At 35.2% G+C, this 20,634-nt stretch overlaps 1 protein-coding gene across 1 annotated transcript in view; it reads right to left on the bottom strand.

Moving 5' to 3' along the window:
* Positions 1-20,634, bottom strand: part of LOC126969588 (meteorin-like protein) — a 71,837-nt gene that overhangs the window by 13,540 nt on the left and 37,663 nt on the right. The window lies entirely within an intron of this gene.

Raw genomic sequence — 20,634 nt, 5'->3', positions numbered from 1 at the left:
TGCATTGAATTGACTTAACAACTTTTCAAAACGAATCTTCTATCATGTTGTCAAAAAAATGAAAAACGCTTAAAGCTAAATAAAAACTGTTATTCCGCGGAGAAAACATGCAACCCATGGCCTTAGAAACAATATATCCCAAATTTAGCCATTCCATTAAAGCCAAAACCTAAGAGTTGAACAAAGCAAACAGAATTTTATAGCGAGGCGGTACTCGAACGGTTAGCTCAGTTGGTTAGAGCACTGGCACCGGAGATTGTGGGTTCGAATGCCGCATCGTTCATAAAATTTTGTTTTACAAATTTTATTTGTGTATTAATCCTAGAAGTGAGGGTTATTACTTTAAAAACATAACATATTGTTTTCCATTAAAGTTTTTGTGTCAAGCGTAGAGTACTAAATTACGTTTGATATACAACTATAGAATCTTATTTGAACACTGGCATAATAAATCATATAAAACAATGTTCTATCTTATGTTTGTTAATATAATTATTGATTATTGTATTAGTAACTTTGTAATATCGGTAGGTACGATATATTATTGTTTGATTTAATTGATTGAGTACGATTTACTGTTACAAGCGCTATTTCGATACAATAACAACATGGTTTTTGATATATTGGCGTTAGATTAAGGATTGGTCTCCGCTGCGCTCCAACTAAATACCACAGTCGTAATACTACGCCCAAGTGTGCGTACTCGAGCCTGTCACGAATAATGTGTGACGTTGACGTGCCACATTTTCTGTTAAACTTTGCTTATAATTGAAACTAAAATACCGATAGTAAAGCTTTGTAAAAATGATACCACAAAAGTTAAGAAAGACACTGGGATCACATATCATCAGTAAGTATTTTGTATTTTATTAATTTCAATGTAAAATAACACGATGCGTATGTAACAAAATTTGAAAGATGCCATTGAGTGTCGCAACAAAAAAAGCTATTGTTCGTAATAGTGTGGTATCTAGTTAGAGCACAGAGGAGACCAATCCTTAATCTAAGGAGATATTATTATTATTATTGCTATATATGTTACTTAAAACTTTTGTTAGATATGTGGGTTGTCATTTGTACTCATCTATACTTACTAATATTATAAAGCTGCAGTGTTTGTTTGTTTGTTTGTTTGAACGCGCTAATCTCTGGTACTACTGGTCCGATTTGAATGATTCTTTCAGTGTTGGGTAGTCCATTTATCGAGGAAGACTATGATTTTTTTTTTCAAAATTAGGGATCCGTAATAAAATTGCTATTTTGTAACACAAGGTGTAAAATCAAAAACCTATTTTTGCGTGCGCTGCAAAAACTATTGACAATAGAACAAAATGATGTACAGGCTATAATATAGGCAATATTTTATTACTTATAAAACTATCGCGTGAATTTATACTTTATATGGCAAAACAACGTTTGCGGGGTCAGCTAGTTTATAATAATATTAATGTAATGTAATATAATTAATATCCTTTTTTTAGTGACGTCACTAAAAAAAGAATATTATTCATTATGTACTTGTACTAAAATTAATAAATTTACTAGATCAACTCCTGATGGAATGACGAATGAAGCCACCAGGGCTTGGACACGAGGAAGGGCGCTGGTGTGGGACGCTACTTGCGTCGACACTCTGGCTCCTTCTCATGTCCAAGTTACGTCAGTTGGTGCTGGGGCTGCTGCTTCGAATGCCGAAGACTGCAAGCGTCGCAAATATGTTGGTCTCAGTGATTCATCAGTCATTCGGCCCAGAGACGCAAAGAATGTACAAAGTACTATCTTCGGGCCTCAATAAGGCTACTAGAAACCCAAGCTCTGGCAGCTATTTCGGTCAATGGATCAGCCTAGCTATCTAACGCTGTAGTATTGTAAATATAGTAAGATATGTTTTGTTTGAATAAAAATTATATAACTTGTACTACTAATAAATATTCTGTGCTGTCGTGTACAACAACGCCATAGATATAAAGTATAAGATTACTTCTTGATACAGCACGCGAGTTGTCATTTCTGGTCGCCGATATCTCGAGAAATGGTCGTATAAACAAGCCCCGGGCCAACTGTGTGTTATCTCGCATCTTGGGCACGTGGGCTGAGATTCTGGAGTAGCACCCACGCCCGGCCTACGTAATCCTATATAAAACTAAAGAAATACGAGTAAAGGCGTTCTATAAAAGAAGCCACACTGGATTATCGTAGCCCGTCGCGCGACAATAAAACCACACAACTTCAGAAGTTTATGTCGGGCGCATTGTGCGTGTGTGTCCGCTTTATTATCCGGTTATGTCCCCCTGTCTGCTCCGAAATGTGTTATGTTATAATTTATATTGTATTGTTTGTGATTTACGAGTAAGTCAAAGTGTTCGAGAGATTAGTATTAAATTATTCTAAAAGGTCGCATGCGGTTGAAAATGTTTAACGTTTTTCAATGTCAAAATAATTTCTTAAATATGGGTTTAGATATATTACCGAATTATTGTTATTGCTTAGCAGATATTATTTCAATGGTGTTTTGCCATTAAATGTGGTTTGAATAAATTTTTTTAAACATTTGGTTTGAAAAAAGTTTGAATATTATTATTCACAATGTTTGCTATTCATATGAATAGAACTTTTCGGGTCGGCGCCCACTCGTACCCCTTAGACTCGACCACTCGAAGTGCCACAAGCTAGAAGACTGTCATGATAATCATCTGTAACTTTTACAACGAAGTACAAAATGTACACTATAGTAAAAAAATCTTTTTTTTATGAAAATAAGGGACGAGACGAGCACGACGTTCAGCTGATGGGTAATTGATACGCCCTGCCCATTACAATGTAGTGCCACTCAAGATTATTGAAAAACCCAAAATCTGAGCGGCACTACAACTACAGTCGTCACTTTGAGACATAAGATGTCAAGTCTCATTTGCTCAGTAATTTCACTAGCTACGACGCCCTTCAGACCGAAACACAGTAATGCTTACACATTACTGCATCACGGTAGAAATAGGCGCCGTTGTGGTATCTGTAATTGTTTAATTATTGATTTATTTATCCAGTCGTTGTTAAAACTTCACTATCTTTTTGGCACGAGTGTTAAAACGACACCTTTCCATTTGGCATATTTATAAAACGACGTTTTTATGCCTATCTTTTGGTCGAGTGGGGGTTGACCCGACTTTTCGGCTCATTGCATTGCTACGTAATAATTACCGCATTATTAACAAGCTGATTTCACGTTCGAAAGATTGTTCCCTTAGATAGTCCTACATATTATCATGAGAGATATTTATAAATGTTAAAACACGGACTGACTAGGATTGTAAATGCTACAACCGACGCTACAATATTTGTGTTCATCAAAGTTAGCTAAACTGCAAATGGGCGTTTATTTGACTGATTTTCTTTTATTTATTCAACATTTACATATTAAATTGAATAATTGTTCGGTTCAAAATTTAGAAAAGTACTAATTCTAATAAATTCTTTAAAAAAATAGTAGATTTTACGAGTGCACAAAACGAACAATTTTTATCCGAGACTTAGCAGCCCGAGCTGAAGACGAGGGCTGATAGTAATGTCGAGGATAAAAAAGGTTTTGTGGACGAGTTATAAACTCTGCATTTCATTTCGATTGCGAGGAAATAAAACATTAGTATAACATGGACAATTTAAGCATATTTGAAGAAATTAATAAACGCACGAAAAAACAAGACCTGTTTCCCGCCGCTTTTTTTTTTAATATTACGACATTGATTAGGCTTGGGCTCCAGAGTCCAGACCTATGCAGTCTACTATTGAATTAATTTGGTATTATATATATTTTTTTATTAATTAAATAACCTACCGTATATTAATGTAAATTTTAACATATTTTATGTCTTAAAAAACACATGACGAATAAATTAAATTAAATATTAAAAAATAACAAATTCTATCTCTGAACTTTTTATTGTGTTTGGCTGTATGGCTCATTTTCTTTGCCTTAATATAAGATACATTTATGAGTAGATTCTTCTGTGCACTTGTGCACAAAAATCGATTTTGTGCAGCTTATATCGTGCACAAATAAGCAATTTCAGAGCATGAGAAGTGAAAAGGATGTTTTCATCGCTGAAATTTCAAAGATTTTTGACTACAAAGTTTATTTTTGGGAAGCAACTTCCAAATTTTTTATTGGATATTTCAAATTATATATAAATATTGTATTAGGTTCAAAATTTTCTTAAAGTCCTTATTTGTGCACTGTATTTTTTGCGTCGGAATATTTTCATTGCGTTATGTTGTAATCGACTCTCTAACGAAACCAATTTTTGTGGATATTGAGGTGTGACTGCGCCTTAAGAACCTTTACGGTATCCCAAGTGTCCCTTGATCAACCCTAATAGGTTTTAGGTTGCCGTGGTTATATAATATACGGGCTAATACAATAACCGGTCCCTGTTGAGAGCGTCTCCACAATGCGCTTGAGTTTTAGTATTTATTTATCTTACTCTTCAATGTAATATAAGAATAGCCCTTTAATTATGACCCCTCTTTGTCAGGATCTTTTCAATCTTAACCCGAATATGAGAGTCTGAATTTAAAAAGTCTTTGTGTTATACGATGCCAGTTTATATTATGTTTATATTATTATTTATTTAATTTATTATTAAGGTGAGTCTTAGGTAAGATCGAAAACTGGCATTATTACCTCACCATTAACATTTCTAAAAATGTTTCATTTATATTTTGTACATGTCGTGTACTCGGTTGTTTATAAAATGAACTGAAAATCAATATTAATATTATTAAAACTAGATTTTAAAATTCCAAAAAATAGCACTAGTTACCAGAAAAGTTTATTGAACTTTGTTTTTTTTTTTTTTTTTTTTCAATCAATCAATTCCGTCAAATTTTATTTAGACTATAGACGTACGTACATTATACTACCGTAAAAACAATCAAAGGAACGGAACAACAGCAAGATAGAAATGGAAAATATACAATAAATGAAAAGAAAAAAGCGAATCTATTGTTACTGTAACCGATTTTGATTGATGAGTCGTAAACAGTCAGCCACGCTTAGAAATAGCTCCTTAGTATTTTGAATATTAAACGAGCTAACGCGCACATTGACAAATCAAAATTGACCACGAATTGTCGGGCTGTCAGATCGTCTATACCACGGAATAAAAAAACTATTTTTTTCTGTTCTGTGGTCTTTACGCTAGTTTATTCTAAGGCTGAGATCTATAGAGCTTTGAACGCGAAATTGACTTTTGAATTGGGCTGTCTAAGCTCAACATAATTCCAGCTGTCAAATGACTATAAAAACGAGATCAAAGATTATGCTAAGCTTACACTCAGATAAGTTTTGCGTGAGTAAAATCTGAGCAAAGTCTGAGTACGCTCTATAAATCTCAGCATTAGTCTATGGGTCTACCCTGAAAGGAAAAAGTCTCGTCAAAACATCATAATATTACTCTTTTAACCCAGTCTTAATCAAACTCGATATAATAATTTGCTTCTAAAATGATTTTTTTATAAGAAAAAGTCAAAAACTAGTTATGTTTTTACCTGATGCTATGTGATGTTTCTAAAAGCCCTTTCAACGTAATAAATTATAAGATTTGATCTGGAGTAGTGTGCACTTGTATGAAGCTGTTACCAATAATTCACCGCGTATGGAATGTTTATGTGTGCGTGTATAAGGGCAGGTTGCCACTTGACACACGTGGTTGGAGGGTTGTCAGAGGGTGAACAACCTTTGACATGTTAAAATTGTTTCGGTTCCATTTGGTGATATTAATATTTGTAATTTTTATGTTCTAGGTATGTTTTGTTTTTCTTTTTTTTACAAAAGAGCAATGGGTTCACCTATGAATATTATGTTATACTATAAGGTAAAAAAATACTCACGGATCAAATTTAAAATATTATTAATTATGGCCTATGTTTTATTCTGATGTATACTCACTATTATACTTACTTACACTTAAGTTTCATTAACATCCATTTAGTAGTTTTACGTGTGTCACAAACATACAAACTTTCGCGTTTATAATTTTTACTTTTGGTTTAAAATATCTATGTTGTTTGTTGTTTTTTGTTTTTCTTTATTGTCCATTGTAAACATAATTAGTATTTAATTTAAGGAACTGTTTTGTCTTCTAGCTTATGTATATTTGTAACTCACAATTGTAAAATACTGTTTTGTTCCTGAATAAATAAATAAAAAAATAATATTAGTAAGGATGAGTCTGAATTGAATGGAAACCATTTAATTATATTTTAATGTGTTTTTTTTTCTTTTTTTATGAAAATAATTAATGAAAGTAATTGATACCATTACAATGCAGCTCAGGATTCTTGAAAAACCCAAAAATTCTGAGCGGCACCACAATTGCGCTCGTCATCTTGAGACATAAGATGTTAAGTCTCATTTGCCCAGTAATTTCACTAGCTACGGCGCCCTTCAGACCGAAACACAGTAATGTTAACACTATACTGCTTCACGGCAGAAATAAGCACCGTTGTGGTACCCATAATATAGCCGGCTTCCAGTGCAAAGGAGCCTGCCACTAGTTATGTTTCTGTATAAACTGGACCATATTTGTCGCCCCTTGACGTTATCGGGGTGCGCTAAAACAAACATAAATATAAAAACGACGCCACACAAAAACCACACACTTTTTCTGATTGGAAACAAGAAATAAGGCGGGGTGTTAACTGCCACGGGCCGTTCGCCTGAAGCTACAATCTGCTTTCATGGACACATTTTTTGTTGACACTCACAATAACTTTTAAAATGTCATTAGTTAACATTGTAGAATACAATTATTATTTAGTTTAAGGTTATATCTGCTATTGTAAAAGTTATTAGTAATAAAATGTCAGTGAATGACTAATTCAAAGGTAAGTTCTAGGTTGGTAGTCGAGTGAGTCTGATTGAGTTTCGTGCTAGAGTTGGGAGAGCTAACAGCTCCCAAAAACTGACCCGAACGTTCAGTCGATCGTTCAGTGGGAGTTCATTCTTCGATATCCTACGCGTATAATCCCTAACTCTATGCCTTGCTTGTATTCTTCATGTAGACTAACACAACTTAGTCATCCGCTACGCATTTTCCGCTTTTAATATACCAGCTCGTTTTATAGCCAAATGGTATTAGCCGCCGCGATGGCAAGCGTCCTGATGGAATGACCTACGTCAATGAATTACGTTAGTTAGTGCTGGGGCTGCTGCTTCGACTGCCAAAGTCAGTGAGTCTCAGTGAGTCTTACATCTTTATGCCGTTTGGAGCTGAGACATTTGGCCCGTGGGGCAAAGAAGCGCAGAGAATTTAAAAAGTAGTATCTATCTTCGTTACCCATAATCTAGCCGGCATCCAGTGCAAAGGAGCCTCCCACTGGTAAAACCTGGCCTGTTTTCATCAGTTCTCTAGCAGCAAGAGGCTATCTAGACTTATAAATTATGGAAGGTTACGTATATTGTTTAGATTGATACACGTATTGCAAAAAAGTTACAACAGAATAAATGGTTTCGCCCGCAGTGCCTTAGAAGTTGAATAAATTATTGTAAGTAGCCATTATCAAGTCATTATAGAGAATACAGGACAAGTTCGTGATACATTAAGGCACGTGTATTATAAGCTCTTATGGTCGTAAGAAGGGTCGCTGAGACAGCCAGTAATGGACATGTTTTTTTGTTTTTGTTAAAGCATATGAGGAAGATTGCATCTACGTTTATTTAAATAACTTCATTGTTATGTTATAAAAGGTTATTACGGAGAATTTCTTGTTGTTGATTCATACGATGGTATAAAAGGCATTTATTTTCTCAAAATTGATACCTTTAGAATTCTTTTTGATGTCATTTCTAATATACTAGATTCTACTACCGCTTCGAAAGAGAAGATGTGGCACAAGAAACTCTATCAGCATTCTTTTTTTGCGCTCTTTTTATAATGATATTGTAAAACTCTACTTTTTTAGTTACAGACGCCCGGACCCAGTCTTCAGTAATTGGGGGGGTTCAATGGTTCATGTTATTAATAAATTTCATAATTATATTTCACTACAGTAAATATTCCCAAGGTAACGCCTTAATAAAAACTTAGTCGAAAGAAACAACATAATATTTATCTCAGTTGAAATCAATCAACCTAGAATTATTTTGTGGTAATCCCATAGACTAACAATATACTATCGTATAGACCAACAAAGCGTAATCATTTAAATGTTATGAATAAATATCTTAAATGTTAATTCAGCTAAGTATTTTATATTTATTCAAACAAAACAAAATAATCTTATAACTATATTTGCAATACTATGATTACATTCAATTAAAATTATCATTATGGTGAAGTATACCAAGAATACTTGCAGCATTTCCGCGTTGAATACAAGTACTGTTCTATTACAGTATTGTGACAAGCAAATTGTGTGACAGAGTACAGGGCAAGACTGGTGACTGGCGCCGTTGTGGTACCCATAATCTAGCCGGCATCCTGTGCAAAGGAGCGTCTCACTGGTTTTATTATACAAGTAGTCTTTATTTCGTCAATTTCAAGTAAATGTAAATCAATCGGCTTCACAATATTGATTGACTTTGCCTCCATAAGTAGGTACGTCCGCCATCTTGGCCAAAATAATTTTATCACCGATAATGTACTAAAAATAAACAAAATATAAATCTAGACGATTCACCAAATACCGCTAGAATATTGCTGAAAGTAATGAATACCTCTCACTTCTAACCGCAGAAACGTATTTTGCTTCTAACATTGTTAGTTAATTGTCTGAGTTTCGTTAATGCGCTACAAACAAATAAACTGCAAAATATACCTAATATACTAACTACTAAATATACCTGGATACACAGACGAGAAAAAAAAAGGACTCCGCGCCGTGATATTAGCAAGTGAAGCACCGTTATGCTAGTGTGTGTGCGGTTACGGGGGATACTAGTTACACAATTTTTTCTCCCTTAAATAATCATAAATGGCCCCAAATACTTATATAGTATCGTTTTTACACATTTTCACAACGCACAACGGCATTTTTAAAATATTTTATTGCGACGCAAACTGATCTGTCACAGACGATGGCAAATCTTATACTGGCGGCCGATCGGCTTGTATTAGTGTAAGTGCATGCGTGGGGCTATGTATTTACACGTTTACCGGCTTGTTTTGTTGCCTCACTGTTTGTAAGGTGACACGGAGTCCTTATTTTTTAATCTGCAAAATATTTGAAACAATTCAACCTGTTCTAAAACAAATAATTTCAATGCAATGGATTTTTTTTTCAGTATTATTAATTGTAATAATAACGAGCTATAAACATGCTTATTTCAATAAAGCCCACAAATAAAATTAATAATATAAATCGTATTCTATAATTTATACGTCAGTGAAACCAATATATTGTTTTATTATTGTCATAATAACGTTTTTGGAGAAACCCGAGCGGTTATGATAATTGAGGTCAAGCGAAAGGTGCAGCCCAATCAGAGCCAATATCCTTTTTTGTTATTAGCATAGAATAACAATAACGTTCTATCATCTATGGTTCTGCATGTCTATGGCATATTCTATAGAGCGAGTTTGTTTGCTTAATTACTCTGTTGAACAATTTTACCGCTCCAGGTAGTAAAATTATTAGTGTAAGGATTATTTTCTTTATGAGAAATAATAAAGTTCTCTTTTCGGAGCCATTTTGTATCTGTATACTCTTCTATATATTTTTTAAGTTGCAAAATCTTATAAAAAACTACTACAAACTAATTATAAATAAGTAGAGGATATTATAAACGAAAAAGGTTATACAATTGTAGGTATTTCAAATAAAATATTACTGAAGTTATGATGTAGATTAGGTTTTCGTGTTATTTTTATAAATTTTAAGTATTGTAACAAGGAGTTCTTATCCACATATAAGAACTCATTGTTATATGGTTGGCCGTCAAGTTAAAGATAGAACATTCTTTGATAATTTAAAATATTGACGCGGATAAAAAGACAATTGAATAAGACAGAATAGATCATGAAGTAAACTAAGAACTGTCGGCCTTCGGCCCAATATAAAATATAATATAAGTTGTATTAAGTTGTAAGAAGAATATACGTATTAAAAGTTGTTTAACTGTTTTAATTCTAAACTATCCCGCGTGTGAGGGAAGACTCACGCGTTACAGTATCTATCTAACCTCTACACATTCCGCGTTTTTCTTGATATAAATAAACATTTGAAGTTTGAAGATAACAATATTGTTGTTCTGCGTCGAAAGGACGTTAAAGTTGTCCCATAAAGCCTTATCAAGTAACAGAGAGTTAAATAATAAAATGAATGTGTATCTTTTCTACGAAGAGTTCTATTTATCCCGCCCAAACCTGGCAACTGGCGAGATAACAATGACGAGTGCGTTCAACCCAAACTCGACACAGGGCTTCGAGTACAAGTAATAAATTACATACAATAATTTATCTATCTCTTCGTATTTAAGACTCCGTGCGTTGGAGCAGTGACTTAACCTTGCTATAATAACGTTTCGACAACGTCAGCTGGTTGTCAGTTTGCAAACGGCACATTTGATTGGTCATTTTCGAAGTTATTCACATGACACGGTGACGTCACTAAGATAGCGGCTTGTCCCTATCTCATCGCGTAGGGATTGTAATTTGTTCTGTGATAAAAATTCATGTACATATTATTATAATCATAGAATTATAATCTATTATGAAAAAAAATTGAACAACATTTTAAGGATATCATATAATACATTATTGTGATTAAAATTATTGTGATTTGTTTAAGTACAATAATGAAGATAAAATCAATTTGTGTTCGTGGCAACCCTAATGTTGCCACGCGCGTGTCGCGTTGCCCGTGCTTCCTACGCGACCATCAGTGCAAACTGCTCGTACTAAACCAGTATCCAAATTAGGTATTATCGCATATCTTATAGTATACATACGAACAAGCAAACATTTTAGATGAAATGCAACGGTTTTTGTTGCCAGTTTATGTAATAATATGAAGAAAATATTTAGCTGTATTTATTGATACGTCACTGGGAAATAGGCGACTTGACGTATGCATCCATGTATATAAGCTCACCACTGGTATGGCGTAAGAGAATTACAGTGTACTTTTACCCGTGACCTCATCCGCGTTGAATAGTTACTTTGGGCATTTTTTTTTATTTTTGGATTCTTTTCAAAAAATACACATACAAACTGCTCTTTCCGCTGCTGGCAGCCCTCTTCATACAGCGCATATCCCTTGTCATTGTGGACAGTCTCTTTAATAGTATTTCCCTGTGAACTTTAATCTCCTATTTCATCCCCATGTAGGTCAAAGTTTCAAAAATGCTCGAACAAATGTTTGTAAATTATATCTTATCAAGTGCTTAAATGAACAGTTTCATGGTTTTATATTCGTTAATGACAAATTCCCATACAAAGTACCATCCCCTTTTTCAACCCCTCCATTATTTTTTTTGCAAAAGGTGGCCTATGTCCTTTTTCAATCTCTAGTCTCTGTACTAAATTTAATCAAAATCGTTTGCCACCTAAGACGTGTAACAAACAAATTTACATTCACATTTATAATATTAGTAGGGATTTACATAAGTCAATATAGAGAAATAGAATATCATGGAATCGAACTCAGAATCGTCAGCAACTATTTTCAAGCACTATTTATATAAACTTGTACGGTTTATTTTAAAGTTATCTGATTCAAATCAAATGCGAGCTATTTGTATGCACATAGAACGTTATTATGTAAAGCAATGCACTGAATATTACATATACACTCAGATAGTCTAGCAGAGAGGAAATTAACGCAATATGCACTTAATTTAAAGCCAATTTAGCCCGGCTGCGGCTCGCTACGTGGGTACTGAACTAGTTTGATAATAAAATGAGATACGGCGCGCTTGGAACATGCTCAGGATAAAATCTGTTGCAAACGGATATGGCAATACGCGCTCTATTGTCCAGACAAACAAACTTTCAATTCTCTTGTCTCTGTTCATTTATTTTGCTTTATACCGACTCAAGTGACGCAAGCTTTTCGCTCGACTATCGCCAATTTAATATAATACTTAGATAATTTATACGTTTACATAGTCTCTTACTGTTAGACAACCGATAAAAACAGGCCAGGAATATTAGTTCAGTGTGCGTGGCAAGCTACGTCTTACATTCGCGATTTGTATGACACTTTGTGTTAGTGTGCGTGAATTGCTCTTAATAAAGGTTAGTTCTAGTTTAGTTTTCACAGCTGTCTATCTAGACGTATAAATCAATGTATAAATGATCTAAGGTATTATAAACTCTTTGATCTACTTAGTTTAATAACTTTTTGAAATGTATGCTACTATAACCTTATGAACGAACACACTCATAAATAATTTATAATCTTATACTTTAACTCATGTTTCCAACTATTATGCTGTTTAAATGTGTTTTTCAATATTTACTTTAACTTATAATAGATTTCATAATTTCCCTTCAGTTAAATTTCTAAAAAAAAATTCTATCGTCTGTTTTATAATTACTAATAGGTATACCCTTATATAGGTATACCTTAACTAGAACTAAATTGTAGTACCATCGAGGGGTTGGACCCTGGTGACTGTCACAGGTACCACCTATTTTATGCATCAGTCTCCCAAATAAAATAGATATTAACGCTAAAAAACTGTTTAAGAGGTTTCATATGGCAAAACAAAAATGGGATTTTGTTTCATAGTTATAATAAAAATTATTAGATTTTGTTTTTTTTTTTTTCAAATAATTTCTATTTCAAATGCTTTTGAAACCCAATAAGGGTCTAGGCTAGGCTAGGGCTAGGTCGACTTAAAAAATAAAAATCAGTTACATTCATAAATTCTAGTCACCCTGAAAAAATAATGTAAAATTAAAAATCCCACTTCAATGTTTATTTAGTACATATTATCTTGATTTAAAATTCTATATCTTAATATATATATTTCTTGTGTGCGTGTGTATGTCACTGAACTCCTCTTAGACGGCTGGACCGATTTTGATGAAACTTTCTGTGTGTCTTCAGGTGGATTCGAGGATGGTTTAGATTCACAATTAAACTACATCCTAAACGGCTGGACTGATTTATATGTTTTTTTTGTTTGTTTCAGTGAATTTGAGATTGGTTTAGATTCTCAATTCCGTCCATATTGTATAATTCTCCTGCTCATGCGTATGTTAGTGAACTCCTCCTAACGGCTGGACCGATTTTTCAAATTTAAGACGTGTGTACAGGACAACGTCTGTCGGGTCCACTAGTATATATATAATTAATTATATGATTCATATAATGCACGTCTCAGAACTAAATTTATGTTTGAAGTTATAAAAAATTTAACATAACAAAATTAGTAAATATCCTATAAAGTCCTCTTAAAAATTTCTATGTTTCCCCATATTTCGACTTTGTTTTAGTGCCATCTATCAATGAACCATAGAAATCTTCGCAAGCAGAGTCACGGACAGTCGCTACTTGAAGGTATAATTTCTCTACATCCACAGAATTACAAATTTTATAAAGGCATAAAAGGCTCTCATTCTCTGGAAATTGATTACTTTAGAATTCTTTTTGATGTCATTTCCAAAATACTAGACACTACTACCGCTTTGGAAACAAATGGCGCTCTGAGAGAGACGAAGCGGCACAAGAAACTCTCCCAGGATTCTTTTTTTTTTGCGCTCGATTGATAAATAAATCAACACGGGACGTTCTACTTATGATACACATGAATACAATTTATTTAAGTGTCAAAGCATGTTTGTGCACAGGATTTCCTTGAGACAATGGTAGATGTTATTGGGTTTTATAAAACATTCGGACAATGGGTCGAGCCTCGCGGGCGTCGGGCGGAGCACGTGCGTTCTATTGTTCGCATGTCATATACTGCATGTACATACATACCTGCATCGATAAGGTCAGTCATTGTGTCGAGATTATAAGCCGATTTGCATGATTTTGATTCAACCTTCGTGTAATAGAATTCAGTAAATTGTAATAATAAAAAGTGACGTCATTTCAATTAAGTACGCTCTTGCATATCAGAGCAGTTCTTTATTCATTTGAATTTTAAAATGAAATTTATTAGATGAAAGCAGACCTACAAGCAGAGTTGCCAGTGGGAGGCTCCTTTGCACAGGATGCCGGCTACATTATGGGTACCACAATGGCGCCAATTTCAGCCGTGAAGCAGTAATGTTTAAGCATTATTATGTTTCGGTCTGAAGGGCGCCGTAGCTAGTGAAATTACTGGGCAAATAAGACTTAGCATATCTGAAGGTGACGAGCCCAATGGTAGTGCCGCTTAGAATTTTTATGTTTTTCAATAACCCTAATGGAATTGTAATGGGTAGGGCGTATCAATTACCATCAACTCAACGTCCTGCTCGTCTCGTCCCATTTTTTAAGTAAAAAGACCATGCGTAAAGGTCGAGCGATTTTCGTTCAATGAAATATATTTAATATCATTATTATTTTAAACTTTAATCTCTACGTTAGTTATTTCTAATGCTTTTTTGGAATTGGCCGGTAGTACTTTGGGTGTTGGCTAGATGGGAACCCCCTCGGAGTCTTTTCCTACCGCCCGCCATTGAGTAAAGTATAAGTATTATTTGTGTATCATATATATAGAACGTTTTGGGTTTGACCGAGGTGTCCCCGGTTTGATGCTCGTCCACCACATACCACTGTGTTTTCTATTTTCTAATTCATATATGTATTGAAACTTGTGTCTTCTATCGAGTCCTCTCTCGAGAAGGTCGCGGAATGGGGTAAGTTGAACTTGGTCCAATTTAACCCCCAGAAGACTCAAGTTTGCGCGTTTACCACAAAAAAAACCCCATTTGCCGTATCACCGCTCTTCGACTACACTTCCCTTAAAGCCTCGCCTAGTATCGGAATACTGGGTCTCGAAATTTCCAGCGATTGCCAATTCCGTGGCCATCTGGAGGGCAAAGCCAAATTGCCTTCGAAGAAACTGGTCGTCATAAATAGAGCACGGCAATACTTCAAGCCGGCCCACATTTTAGCGCTCTACAAACCGCAGGTCCGGCCACACATGGAGTATTGCTGTCATCTCTGGTCTGGCGCACCCCAGTATCAGCTCGATCCATTTGACCGCGTGCAACGCAGAGCAGCTGGAATTGTCGGGGACCTAGCGCTCTGTGAACGGCTGGATCACTTGGCGTTGCGTAGAGACGTCGCTTCACTGTGTGTCTTCTACCGCATTTATCACGGGGAGTGTTCCAAAGAGCTTTTTAACCTGATTCCTGCCGCCGAAATCCACCTTCGCAGGAAACGCCACAAGTTAGCATATCATCGCTTCATAGAGCTTCCTTGTGCGGTGTTTCCGGGACGATACGACATGGGTACCTTCAAAAAAAGGGCTCACACCTTCCTTAAAGGCCGGCAACGCTCTTGTGATTCCTCTAGTGTTGCAAGAGAATGTGGGCGGCAGTGATCACTTAACACCAGGTGACCCGTACGCTCGTTTGTCCTCCTATTCCATGAAAAAAAATATATATACGATTATTCAATAAGGCTTTATAAGGTCGGTTCGTACTCGACTCGTACATCGTTCGGTTCGTACATCAAGAAAACTTGCTGATTTCGTAAATTCCAATCATAAATTAAGTGATATGCAAAACTTCGAGATTGAGATTCAGATAAAGAAAGATAAATTTTATTATTGTTTCATATATAGTAACATATTATGTACATACACGATGTTAACTAAATAAGGTCGCGTAAGAAAACGCCACATGGATACAATGACGTGTCTCTTATTCGTCTTGATTGTATAATGGTCGTGGCTTGTGGAGTGTGATCACTTAGAGTATGTCATAAAAGGGAGACGCAAACAAAATTTTTAGGATACCTTTAATTTTTTTACGTACTTCTTCTTTATACATATCTTTACCTACTCTGTGCTTTTACTTTCTTTATCTCAAAAAGTGCAATAGTTAGACAGCTGAAATTTTGACAGATTGAGAATTACATGATTTTAATTCAACGTTCATGTAACAGAATTCACTTAATTGTAATAATAAATAGTGATGTCATTTCAATTAGGTTCGCCCTTGCACATCAGAGCAGTTCTTAATTCAGTTGAATTTGAAATTTGAAAATGAAATCCATTAAATGAAAGCAGACCTACCAGCAGATTTACCAGTGGGAGGCTCCTTTGCACAGGATGCCGGCTACATTATGGGTAACACATCGGCACCTGTTTCTGCTGTGAAGCAGTAATGTGAGAGCATTACAGTGTTTCGGTCTGACGGGCTCTGTATCTAGATAAATTACTGGGAAAATGAGACTTAACATCTTATGTCTCAAGGTGACGAGCGCAGTTGTAGTGCCCTTCAGAATTTTTGGGTTTTTAAAAAATCCTTGGCAGCACTGCATTGTAATAGGCAGGGCGTTACAACTACCATCAGCTGAACGTTCTTGTCCTTTGTCCACGTCTTGTCCCAAAAAAAGGACATAAAACTGCTGCGGTCAACGCAACGTGATGAAGATTGTTGTTGCATCACTTTACATGGATTGTAATTAAATAATTTGTAAAACGATAAGGCTCCAAACGATTTAAATTAATGGCGATGAGCTCAACCTTCACCGAAGTGGAAGTGTAAAAACCTTGATAAGTGTAGTGTAGTAACATTATGATTTGATTTGATTTTTGGAGTTGATTGGTAATGGGGATGATGGTTCTCCATAAATTAAGGCGACACTAAATGCCAGTGACCTTGAGCGATATGAGTTCACCGCTGCCGGCCCGCCATCTATGTAACAACAAAGCCAATATTTTCAAAATTCTTGCGTGGATAACAGTTTATATGCTTACAATCCTCGTTATTCACTTCTAATCTGAATAAATGAACCTACACAAAAAACTACAAGCTATAAGAATAACTTTTCTGAGAGAAGTACCAAAAACATGCGTCACGCTATGCCAAAAAAAATCGTTTAACTTCAAAGAAATGTGGTAGTTCAGAAAGGCTCGGCAGTGTTAACTATAACCAACAGCAAGCAGTAGCAACCTACAAATAAGATTTAAGGATATGTGTAACAGGATTAAGTGGTGTTTATAACTCGAAATGCTATATTCTCACCACAAAACTTGTCTAAAAACACCATGTTTGCCTGTTTTCTGCTTACTCTTCGCATTAACTACGCCATAGCTCATACTTCGTGCGCAGATCTTTATAAAGGCACTGAACCCTTCCATCTCTGCCTATTTATACATCTAACATTCAAGTTTGATAATGTAAACTGGTGTGACATCGAGCATCGTATTACAATGTGCGTGGGCGAGCTGGTGTTGTCGCGTTGCCTCGGATACACGATCAACCACTTACGAAAGCGCACGGAACAAATCACGTGTTACTTGACCACTTTTGAGACCTACGCTTCTAATTTTACTATTAACGCTATGGACAGATATCTTAGTAAGAAATTTTCACGGGGAAACACTTCATAAAGACATCTACAAAGATTACAGTCTAGATGCTAAAATATTTGACTAAAACATCTGGCGACCGATACAGCCGAATGGTTAGTGACCCTGACTACTAAGCTAGATGACCAAAAGTTCCAATCCCGGTATGTGCAATCATTTGTATGATGAGTATGGATGTTTTTTTCGAGTCATGGATGTTTATATGTATTAATGTATGTTTTTTCCATAAATTGCTCTAGAACTCAAAGTTCTTGTTTACTAGCAGGTTTTTTTTTAATGGGACGAGACTAACAGGACGTTCAGCTGATGGTAATTGATACGCCCTACCCATTACAAGGCAGTGCCGCTCAGGATTCTTGAAAAACCCAAAAATTCTGAGCAGCACTACACTTGCGCTTGTCACATTGAGACATAAGATGTTAAGTCTCATTTGCCCAGTAATTTCACTAGCTACGGCGCCCTTCAGACCGAAACACAGTAATGTTTACACATTACTGTTTCACGGCAGATATAGGCGCCGTATATAAGAGTTATGGCAGAACAATATTGCGACCTTATCTCTTCCAGATAACCTTATTATATATTAGATTATAACAGATTTGTCATATTTCTATACATTACTTACACACTTCTACCATTAAAAATATTTAATAATTATTTATATAAGCTCAGATAATAATATGGAGTTTGTTGTCACACGTGCAAAGAGGTTGTGTGGGCGTTTGCCAGAATGGAGTCTGAACGTCATCGAGCGGCGCCAGTCGCCAGACCGTCAGTACCGACTGTCAGTCACCATCCACCACGTGTGGCGTCCGCGCCGGCGGTTGTGGAACACTTGAACGTCAGTGTAAATAACATTCCACACACCTCTGACCCGACCAGATAAATAACCTTATTAACTTTGTTAAATCTTATCTTCGAACTACGAACGACATTTATAATAATAATAGCTGACCCAGCAAACGTTGTATTGCCGATATTAAAATCGCGATACAAAAGTAACTGTTGATCGTAGATGGGTGAAAATTTGAAGTTATATGAGTTTTTTAATGCTGACTCATAATCAAACAAATAAAAAAAAAAAAAAAAAAATCGTGTGGACCACCCTTAACATTTAGGGGGATGAAAAATGTCCGATTTTCAGACAAGAAATTTCATGAGTTTCGGAGGAGTTCAAAGTTTAAGAGAATTTTACATATTAGATAATATGGATAGTTCTAAACTAGCTGTACGCGGCATATGTTGCAGTGCCATGTTAAGTTAAAGAAAAGAAAACAATTTATGTATTTTTTTGGGCCAAAAACCGCCCCGAGCGTCTCCAAAACACACTATCAATGCTTCATCATAATCAATGATTTCGGAAAGTATAGGAGAACCATACAAATATTAATAAGGTAACGTAAGATATCCACAATATATAAAGGGTACATTATAAATAATAATATATACTTAAGGCGAAGAGTAAGCAGAAAACACGCAAACAAGGTGTTTCTAGACAAATTTTGTGGTGAAAGTATAGCATTTCGAGCTATGAACACTACTTAATCCTTTTACACATATCGTTAAGTCTTATTTGTAGGTTGCTAATGCTTGCTGTTGGTTATAGTTAACACTGCCGAGCCTTTTTGAACTACCACTTTTCTTTGAAGTTAAGCAAGTTTTTATGCATGGCGTGACGCATTTTTTTGGTACTTCTCTCAGAAAAGTTATTCTTATAGCTTGTACTTTTTTGTGTAGGTTCATTTATTCAGATTAGTAGTGAATAAAGGGGTTTTTAAGTATATAAACTTTTTTCCACGCAAGAATTTTGAAAATATTGGCTTTGTTACATAGATGGCGGGCCGGCAGCCGTAAACTCATATCGCTCAAGGTCGCTGGCATTTAGTGTCGTCTTAAGATAATGTTATGCTCTTTCAAGCATAACATCTACCTATTTAGTTTATACCCACAGAAGCTTCAATCTGTTAAGGCGCGGTCATACCTATCGAGGTAAAAATTGATTACTTAGAGAGTCCATTACAACATAGCAGAATGAAAATATTCCGACGCAAAAAATACAGTGCACAAATAAGGACTTTAAGAAAATTTTGAACCGAATACAATATTTATATATAATTTGAAATATCCAATAATAATTTGGAAGTTGCTACCCAAAAATTTTGGATTTAAAAATCTCCGAATTTTCATCAATAACAACATTCTTTTTTTAAGCATTTAATAGAATCAGTACTTTTCTAAAACCTAAACCGAACAATTTTTCAATTTAAAATGTAAATATTGAATAAACAAATGAAAATCTGTTAAATAAATGCCCATTTGCAGTTTAGCCACATGACCAACACAATTATTGTAGGGTTGGTTGTAGCGCTTACAATCCTAGTCAGTCCGAGCCTTAAGGCTGAATTTTTTCAACGCATATTTTTTAATTTACATAACATACTTAATTACACGTATGCTGTAATAGGTAGCTTAAGTATAATAATAATTGTGTTAAAGACTGCAAAAACTAAGAGTGGCCCCAAGATGGAATGTACAAAGAGTGGCAGTTACCTCAGCGTGTACAATTATACGCAATTTAACTGAAACACCGACAGAAGAACGCAAACTGGCGACACATACTTACAAGATTACAACATTTTTGTTACATTGTTTTCGCTTTGCTTTTAATATCACGACTAGGGTTGCCAACCGTAGATAAAAATAGACTTTTCTTCTACTTACTTACTACTCTATTTCAAGTTTGTGTACTTTTATCTTTTATATCTTTTATTACTATTTTATTTTTAATCTCGGAAACGGCTCCAACGATTTTCATAAAATTTAGTAGACAGGGGATTTCGGGGGCGTTACTATTTTAAAATGTAGTTTTATCCGTGTTTTAATGAGAAACACGCTACAATAACATTAGAATACAAAGGTAAATTTCGCCACTATATACAAGACTGTAATAGCTCAGATGGGACATTGGGTGGTCCGGGAAGCAGAAGACCCCGGTTTTAATCCAGATGTCGTATTAGTTTTTATTTGGTACAGTTTGCACATTCTTAAAAATCCGAGCAAGGCTCGGTCGTCCGGATATTAACGTTTAACCGCAGAACAGGTAAAAGACATCTCTTTAAACTGTTCTGTGTTTTTTTAAGTATTGCTTTTTATTC

Source organism: Leptidea sinapis, chromosome 18 (genome assembly GCF_905404315.1).
Source record: "Leptidea sinapis chromosome 18, ilLepSina1.1, whole genome shotgun sequence".
In the NCBI taxonomy this organism is placed as follows: domain Eukaryota; kingdom Metazoa; phylum Arthropoda; class Insecta; order Lepidoptera; family Pieridae; genus Leptidea; species Leptidea sinapis.
The sequence above is the reverse complement of the archived record's forward strand: the minus strand, read 5'-3'. Positions and strand labels throughout refer to the sequence as shown.